The following is a 9,662-nucleotide window of genomic DNA, read 5'->3' on the forward strand; positions in this document are numbered from 1 at the left end:
GAAAGTGGCGTGCAGATGAACTCTTCCATCACCGAAGTTCCCCACCTTCAGTCCTATAAAACCCCAAGATCCCAATGCCTCTGGCCCACTCCTATTCTAGTCCTCCAGCTGCTCTTATGACAGACACTGCTGCTTCTGGATATGCCTGTCTTTCTTTTATTCCTTCGTGGCATCTATCATTCCCAATCTAAATTTGGTGCCAAAACTTGAAAGGAGTTTTGTGGTACCACAGTCCAGCTTTTTCTGGAGTACATCTGTTCTCTTCCCCTGCTCATCACCCTGCGAGGCCTGCTGCTAGGCAAGGTTACTGGGGCTTAATGGCCACAAGTTGTGATTTGAAACTTGTTCATTTTATTGTTAGTGGTGGGTTTTGATTGTTTGATTTTTTTTAATCTCTCTGTCTCTGTCTCTCTGTCTCTCTGTCCCTTTGTCTCTCTCTGTCTCTGTCTCTGTCTCTGTCTCTCTCTTCTTATGTGGCTCTCTCTCTCTCTCTCTCTCTCTCTCTCTCTCTCTCTCTCTCTCTCTCTCTCTCTCTCTCTCTCTCTCTTACCTTTAGTATTCTAACTTCCAGAGCAGAAGCCCTTTATCATGTATTTACTAGACCACATTCAGCACAAACTCACTGGAGGGGTGGGTGACAGCGAAACTTCTGGCATAGGCTTCCTTCAGAACTCTGGTTGTTCTCTGACTTCTGCACTTGGCTTTTGCTACCTAACTTCCGCCAGCAGGGGAAGCCCTCTTCTGCAGATCAGTCTCACTCCTCCTCCTCCTCAGGCCACTGCCCAACCCAGATGATCACTTGGGAAGTGACTATAGCGTCCCTCTCTCTCTCCTTCCACCAGTGATGGTTTTCACTCAGTTGGCTCACATGGTTAAACCTGAAAATGTTAGATTTCGCTGACCTTGTAACACCCATTCTTATGTGGCTCTCTGCTCAGATCGAGTTCCCAAAACAAGTAGGCACCTTTTAACTTCTAAACCCTCTCCTATGTAGATGACTTCACTAGATACAATGATAAAACTTCTATAATACGCCTTCAAGTTGAATTTTGATCTTCACTTATATGTTCTGTTTTATTTTCCATTTCTGCACTTCAGGTTTCATTGGCTCACACTTCTAAACCTAATTACCTAAACTCTCTCTAAGATGATAATTTAGCTGAAAAGGCCCCTCCCTACCAAAAACAGAGCCTATTCAGTCATGTTATCAAAACGTCCTGTGTGGTTTAAGCTGAGACACTGGCTGTGGATGTGACTGGCCTTCCCACTCCAGGCTCATTTGTCCTCCAGGCCCCTGTCCTGAGTTGGGCTGGGTCCCTGCCTCTGTGAATAAAAGAAGGAGAACACATCAGCCCAGACCCAGAGCCCCACACTGGAGCTCCATACTAGGATTGAACTGATAACATTCCTTGGGACATTATTGCTCAAAGAGTCTTCATATCATTTTCTTATCACTTCTGCAACTCTGAGAGAAACCTCAAGTTGTCATTCTAGCTACTCAAGCAGCTTCCTGGAGCCGAGATGGTGAAATTCCTTCATATATTTCACCATTATGGGTTTACCTGCCTAGGCCGTAGGCCCCATCTCCACATATATACACAATCAACTATGTAACTACAGTGAGATTGTAAAGAAAAGGATGTAACTATTCACATTTGATCTTCAAAATCATAGATTCCATGTGGACTTGTGGCACATGGGTGTTGGGCTCATTTTTCCATGGGACTGAGGTCAAACTGAGCTGAAAACAACCACATGGTTTGCTGCCATATTGGCTTGAGGACCTTATCAACATGGAAGCAACTATGGGACTTTGCTACCAGCTTAGTGAATGTTACCATGTGGAACAAATTGGACTCAGACATAAAGATTGAGTCCTGTGGGGAATCACCATAATACCTTTTTAATAGTAGACTAAAGAAAAAATATCAGATCTACAAGGTATTTATTTTGTAAATTGTTTTGTTTTAATTTTAATACAGTTTTACACGATGCATTTACTAGCTTCTAAAGAGAACTTAAAAAGTATTCCTGGCCATAAGCCTCCTAACACTGGGATTCTAACAAAGAGAGCTAACACTCTGAGTTTCACAGATCTCAACAGGAACAACTAACAAAGGTTTTTAAACTTAAAATTTTAAAATCTTCCTTTAAGGACAAGATATACCTAATCATACAGTTCCCTTCAAAATGTATCTCCTTGATCCTTATTCTAATTGTGGCTCTGAAACATGGTCTACAACATACCCTATTGCTTGAAGGTATAAATTAACTTTAAGAGTTGATTATCCCTACTCCAGAATATGTTTTTTTCCTATTAGACAATTAACCTCCATTTAGAGAAGAATAGCTCTATGCTTTTGGATATGTAATATACATATATACATATATGCATTTTAAGAATTTCTACAGAATATTTTTTATTGAAAATTTTTTCATATAATATATTCTGATCATGGTCTCTCTTCCTCCCTCTCCTCTTAAATCCTCCCCACATCTCCACCTATTTAACACTGCCTTTGTTTTTTGCTCTCTTTAGGAATCAAATTTTTGAAAGCACAAGAAACACACATGCGTCTGCACACACACACACACACACACACACACACACACACACACATCATAAGACCACAAAATAAAGAAAAAACAGACTTTAAATCAAAGACCAATAAGATAAAAAATGCCCCAATAAAACAATGTGAGATAAAATATCTACAAAAATACCATTGAATTTATGCTGGTCATCTATGACTGGGCATTAAGTGTAGTTAAGGTTTCCAGTGATTTTTTGCACTGGAGAAACTGTTTATGGTACTGGCAGGAACTCTTCATGCTACCAGAGAAGAAAGGTAACCACCACCCAACTGCAAATCCTTCTATCTATAATTCTGACCTGCTGGAATGCTATGCTGATTCAACAGTGGCACACATATTATGGGAATAACCAGCCACTCTCTAATTGGATTTAAGGCCTATTCCACGAGATGGAACCAATACCTGACATGCTTGTGTAGGCAAGAACATGAGACTAGAAAGGCCACAGGCCTAGAGTAAAACCGACACTAGTCCTTTGTTAAAATAATAAAACAATACAACAACTCCTGATAACATTCTACTATACAAATCAGCCAGTAGCCAGAGTTGTTTGGGCATTTCCCTTGGACATTTTTGACTGTAGCTGTAAACTTGTCAATCTGCTATGAGTTCATGGTGGGTCATGTGTGTTCTATACCTCTAAAAATCTCTAGATCCATGAATGAAAGACATACATATATAGTGTTAATTTCAATATGCCTTACTAGCTCAATTGCTGGGCTTCTCCCTAACTCCATGTGGCTTACCCACCTTCCCCCCTGATACTCCTGAGTTAACACCTTTTAAAACCTATATTTCATTTCTGCTACTTCAGACCCAATTGAGGGAGTGGTCCCTGGGGCCACTTCCCTGGATGCTTACATGTTGGTAGCCTCTTAAGTCTGACTTTTTGCTTCTCCTTCATGGTGTGGTCCATTCTACATCTCTCTCATGATGGGCCCCTTCTTCTCCCTCTGTGTTTCTTGCCCAGGAAGTCTACAAATCCTGTGTTTTTTCCTCTTTCGCCATTGGTTATTGGCTCTTTATTGATTAATCAAAAACCAACTGGGGTCAGGGACACTCAGCGTCTATACATGTAGATTCCCATGTGATTTGGGGAGCAGAATTAAGACAAAGCATTAGAACCAATTGCCAACATCTCATATTTTTTGTCTAATATAAAAGGCTCTTCTCTCAGTCATAAATTGAGCATAACCATAAAAATTATGCAAATTATAAATTATGTTATTCAATTAATACCCAGTCCATAATATTTGTCAGTTAAATAAAGTACTCTACCATTCATCCTAACTTAGAGTTTATAATTTTATACCTGGATTATATTTTGATTTTAACTTATATTACCATCTGAAAACCATCCTTTCAAATCTATTTCTTCTTTTTCAATATTAAACGACTTAAGTTTGAAGACTATTATTAGTCTTCAACCTGAAAACAAATTAAATATTACCTGAATAGATAGGAAACACAAATACAGTTTCCAAAACTTAAACAAATTGTAGAGACAGCTGACTACTTGAACAGTCCCCTATTCTTAAAAACATTGGAGTATCTGTCTTCAGCCTTCTTGCCCAGTATTATCTGATAGACCTTAAATGAAGCAGGAACTATGAAGGACTAGCTCATATTGTTTTGGAAAAACTAAGCTGTCATCTATCCAGCATCGTATGTCTTTTCCTTGAGAGTATTTTTTGTTGGTAGATGGATAGGACAGTTTTTGTCTGGTCACTACTTTGGCATAACCAGAGTGACTCCATATAGAGGTTTTGATGCTCAATTTCTTCTTTGAACTGTGAAGGGATGCTGACAGACATGTCTTGTAGTCAAATAATCTTTAGTAGTGAAATAGCATTTAATGTCATAATCTGTGGTTCTGATGTTTTGGAAGACTATCTAAAGTATCTATAAGTATATCTGAATTGTTAAACCTTAACTACTGTTAGTTATTTCTGTTTGAATGATATTGAAGACATTTTATTATCATTAAATCAGAATCTAATATAACCATGAGTTTACTATCTGTCCCTTAACTTTGCCACTTAATCATTCTAAACACTTTGTAATAGCAACTATAAAAGGACTGGGACAATTATATTGCCATAATCAGAACAACTCTATATGGAGGCACAAATGTGTTGTATAGGCACAATGCCTATCTAAGGGTAACAATATTAATCTCAAATTTTGTATCATTATAGAAACTTAAACCACTGAAAACCTTAAATCTGTATCAATATAAATTCTGTACCAGTGTAAGAAATTTTAACTTCAATTTTATGAATTATATAGATTTCTATTAATGTAAGATTATGGCTACATAATGCTTTTTTAAGAATAAATTTTGTCATGCATTCTATTTATTTCCTCCATATCCAAGATTATGACGTTAAAATTAAATCATCCCTTAAAATGACAACCTATCTATTACTTATAAAATAACCATAACCAGAGACCCAAACCCAAGGGATCAGGATGACAACTCTACAAAACTTCTTTCTGGTGAATAGGGGCAACAAAAATTTTTAAAGAGGTGGGGAGGGATAGGAAAATTAGAAAATCTTCTTAGATTTAAGAAAGCTAGCTTTAGTATCTTATCTAGTCTCTGTATACTTGGAAAGTTCAAGGGTTGACTGAAGTTGTGACTGGGTCTGTCTGAAAGGCTAGATGAGCTGAGACCATCAGGAATCAGCAGCAATTTCTGAAGCTGTTCTGGAAGCAAGTTTCTGGACAGCATCTGGGAGTAGGGAGCTAGAACAGCAAATCATTTCAGCATCTCCACAGATAAATCTTGTCAGAGGTGTAAATTCTGTAATATATGAATCTCACAACCAAAATTTTAGTACTATTAAATATTTGTATGGATTATGTAAGGTACACAGATCAGTTAAGGATGAATTTTTGCTCCTTGTTTGAGCAGGTGAAAGACAACTGTCCTTTTATGAGTTAAATTGATCAGTAACCAATTGTAATAAATCTTCATACCATGTGAAGGATGGCATGGTGAATCTTAAGGATTCTACAGCCAACAAGATTTATTGTCTAATTTTAGCTAAAATTTTGGCTAAAATTTAGAGACACTTTTATGTCTACATCAGTTATAAGGCTGTTCCCATGTCGAGGAATCATCAAATCAAGTAACCTGTCCTGTTCGACTTTTTTCATTTTTTTTTTCTGTAGCCAAGATCTTCAGGGGGGTCTTCTCCTGTCATATCTGATTGATATCATTCTGAAAGGGGTCCAAACTGTTTCTCCTTTCCTGCCTATGGAAATACAGAGCCTCTCTCCCAAAATAGAATATTCTTGGTCCAGTAACAGGAAATCATTAAAGGCCTTAGTTATTTATTCATCTATATACTTAAATTCTCCCGTCTATGGAGATTATATCTCTGTGGGTAAATATGTCTCCTTTCTCTTTATGTAACTTGAATTAACAAAGTTTCTATTATCTGTCTGCAATAAGGATTTCCCACTTATCTCCTGATTTTTGACCTATAATTTAAGATCAAAAGCCTCATTTTTTTTTATTCATCTATGTGTTTAACTTTAATTAAGTTCCCCTTTACTTACTGTATAAGCCTATTTCCAGGATCTAAATTTGTCATACCAAGCTGAACAATCCTGGAGTTTCTGTGTAGACCACATTCAAAAAAAAAAATCCCAATATTTGCCTTTTACAAATTTTCTTTTCTTTTTTTTTATTTTTAACATTTTTGTGCTCAATACTTTTTTATTGAATATATTCTTTATTTACATTTCAAATGTTATCCCCTTTCCCAGTTTCTCCCTCCCAGAAAACCCCTATCCCATCCTCCCGCCCTCTGTATCTATGAGGGTGTTCCTTCATTCACCCCACTCCCACCTCCTCACCCTTGACTCCACTACATTGGGGCATCTATTTAGCCTTCATAGGACCAAGGACCTCTCTTCCCAGTGATTCCTGACAAGGCAATCCTCTGTTACAAGTGCAGCTGGAGCCATGTGTACCCCTTGGTTGATGGCTTAGTCCCTGGGAACTCTGGGGGTTCTGGTTGGTTGACATTGTTGTTCTTCCTATGATGCTGCAAACCCCTTCAGCTCCTTTAGTCCTTTCTCTAACTCCTCCATTCGGTACCCTACGCTCAGTCCAATGGTTGGCTGTGAGCATCTGCTTCTATATTTGTAAGACATTTGTAAGACAGGGCTTCTCAGGAAACATATCAGGCAAAGCAATATTTCACTCAATCTCTTTCTATGTGTGTGCATTTGTGTCTAATATTTGATATCAAAGGACTGGATTTCTTTATTCCATGTATACTTAAAATCTCTTAATCAATTATCATTATACTCCCTTCTATCCTTAAAATCAATTAAATCAAATTTCATTTCTCTCTCTCTCTCTCTCTCTCTCTCTCTCTCTCTCGTATGTGTGTGTATCTGGTTGGAGGATGCAAGCATCTTTTAATTAGCCAATAGCCTGAATTGTTTGGGCATTTCCCTTGGGCCCCTTTGACCAACAACTCACTTAGATATCATCCATCTCTGGAACTGTCAGTTTCATTTGTTAGCAAAAATGTCTATTTGGAGCGTGGACTCCCCTGTTATTTGGTGACTCCATTTAGATGTCTTTCAGATACATATACATTTGAAGACGCTTCTACAGTTGTAGGTTTTCATATCACCATTAAAATTGTTTAGTGTTAGTTGTCCCTCCCTACCTAATTTTTCTTCTTTACTGCTTTTCCTTCTCTCCACATTTAATCTTTCTAAGTTCCACATTTTCTTTCCATAACATTCTAATTGTACTCTTCCTTCTTTCCTTCCTTCCTCTGTCCCCTCCCTCCCTCATCCCAGTTCCTTACTAGCTAACTAACCTCTGTAGTTATTCAGACCACAACACACATATTGAAACTTTAAAAGCTAACACCTAAATGGAAGGGAAAATATTAAATATTTGTCTTTAGGGGGTCTGGGTTACATCACTCAGGTTATTGTTTTTCTAGTTTCATCTGTCTACCTGTGAATTTGATAATTTTGGTCTGTTATGATATATGATGAACATGTTTGAGCAAGTGTAATTGGATGTAGTGTCCTTTCGGTATATGGCCAAGAATGGTGTAGCTGAATCTTGTGCTGAATTGTTTTCTAGATTCCTGAGGAACCATTACACTTGTTTGCATACTGGCTATACAAATCTGAACTTCCACCAACAACATATAAGTGTTCCTGTTACTCCAAATCCTCTCTAGCATGAACTATTACTTGTCTTATTGACCTTGGACATTCTAACTAGTGAAATCTCAAAGTAGTTTTAATTTGCATTTTCCTCATGACTAAGGATGTTGAACATTTTTTAAGTTCTTTTCAGCAATTTATGTGTTTGAAAATTCACTGCTTAGATTCAGACCTCATTTTTAAATTGTTATTTTTTATATTCATGGGCATTTTAAAGTATTAACCCTCTATTCAATATGTACTTGGTAAAAATCTTTTCCCAATTACCTTTTTGTCTGAATGATGGTGGTTTCTTTTGCTATACAGAACCTTTTCTGTTTAATGAGGTTCCATTTATTAATACTATATACTAACTTATATATTGTTTAATATATATTAATTTAGTATATCAATTAATTTTATATAACAAATATATATGGTTTATTTTTAAATATAAGGCTATAATATAATATGTATATATTTCCACTCAAGTCTCCTTAAAAGCATATAAATAAAACAAATAAATAAATTGGTATTTCAAGAGTCAATATAGTGCTTTTGTCTATCTTGTATGTTACAGGACTGCCATCTTCACAGCTTCCATTGTGCCAGTCTAAAATGACTTCCATGGGTCTTGGTAAATGTTCCTACTCCTTCAGAAGAAAGTAGATGAATAGCAATCATGCTAACTTTAAAAAAAAAAGCCATCTATGTGAGTACAAAATGCCCTCATATCTACTGAGTATAGACTTTTCATTGTGACTGTTTCTGGGTCAGGAGTAGCTCCTTACTAATTCTCTGTAAGGGAGCAAGGAAATAATTTGTTCCAGAGGGAAATCCATAATAAAATACTTCTTTAGTTCTCATTGGGACCTTAGAAAGAAGGTATAGAAATTGCTTGGTCACTATTTCCCAGAGAGAAAATTCACCAGGGAGAACATAAATTTATTTGTTAATGCTACTGAGTCTCATGTAGTAAGAAAAAAGTTCTACATATTTAAATATGCAAATAGTTTTAGTAAGGAAAGACTTATTTATGAAAATTAAGATTGATGAATGTTTCCAGAATGGAACAGAAACAATTAGAAAGTTTTTGAAGGTTGTGAAGCCTGAGTAAGTTATTTAAGGTACGTAGAAGATACTTAGAGATAGCATATATAATATTAAATTTTCTAAGGTCTGAGATGAACACTTACAATACTTGACTAAAATGTAGGTTAAATCAAGTTTTATTTTGAAATATTAGGCTATTAAACTATTATACAGTTGTTAAAATTACTGGTATAACTGATCTTCTGAGTGTTTAATAACCATACTTGGAGGCTAATGTTCAGAGGCACTGAAGGGGAGACTATTGTTCCTTGGCCTTCCAATGTCATGAGGTCCCAAGGGACTGTGGGCTATCTATAGAAATGTTCGGCCATTGTAGAATGTAAACTGTACTCTTGTTCAAGAAAGCTATGGTGAACCCACTCAATTCTAAACTTTTGCGTGATTTAAATGCTTTACATCTTTTAACTTTGATTGTGACCTCTTAGAGGGATGCTTCTCTGGGGCATTTTATATAATGCCCTTTCTACACTATGCTGCTTGACACCTTGAAGCACCTTAGAAAGATCTACACTCCAAAACTCTTTTTTTTTAATAAATATTTTTTTATTCGATATATTTTTTATTTACATTTCAAATGATTTCCCCTTTTCTAGCCCCCCACTCCCCGAAAGTCCCATAAGCCCACTTCTCTTCCCCTGTCCTCCCACCCACCCCTTCCCACTTCCCCGTTCTGGTTTTGCCAAATACTGCTTCACTGAGTCTTTCCAGAACCAGGGGCCACTCCTCCTTTCTTCTTGTACCTCATTTGATGTGTGGATTATGTT

The sequence above is a fragment of the Apodemus sylvaticus genome, chromosome 3, assembly GCF_947179515.1.
Source record: "Apodemus sylvaticus chromosome 3, mApoSyl1.1, whole genome shotgun sequence".
Taxonomy (NCBI): Eukaryota; Metazoa; Chordata; class Mammalia; order Rodentia; family Muridae; genus Apodemus; species Apodemus sylvaticus.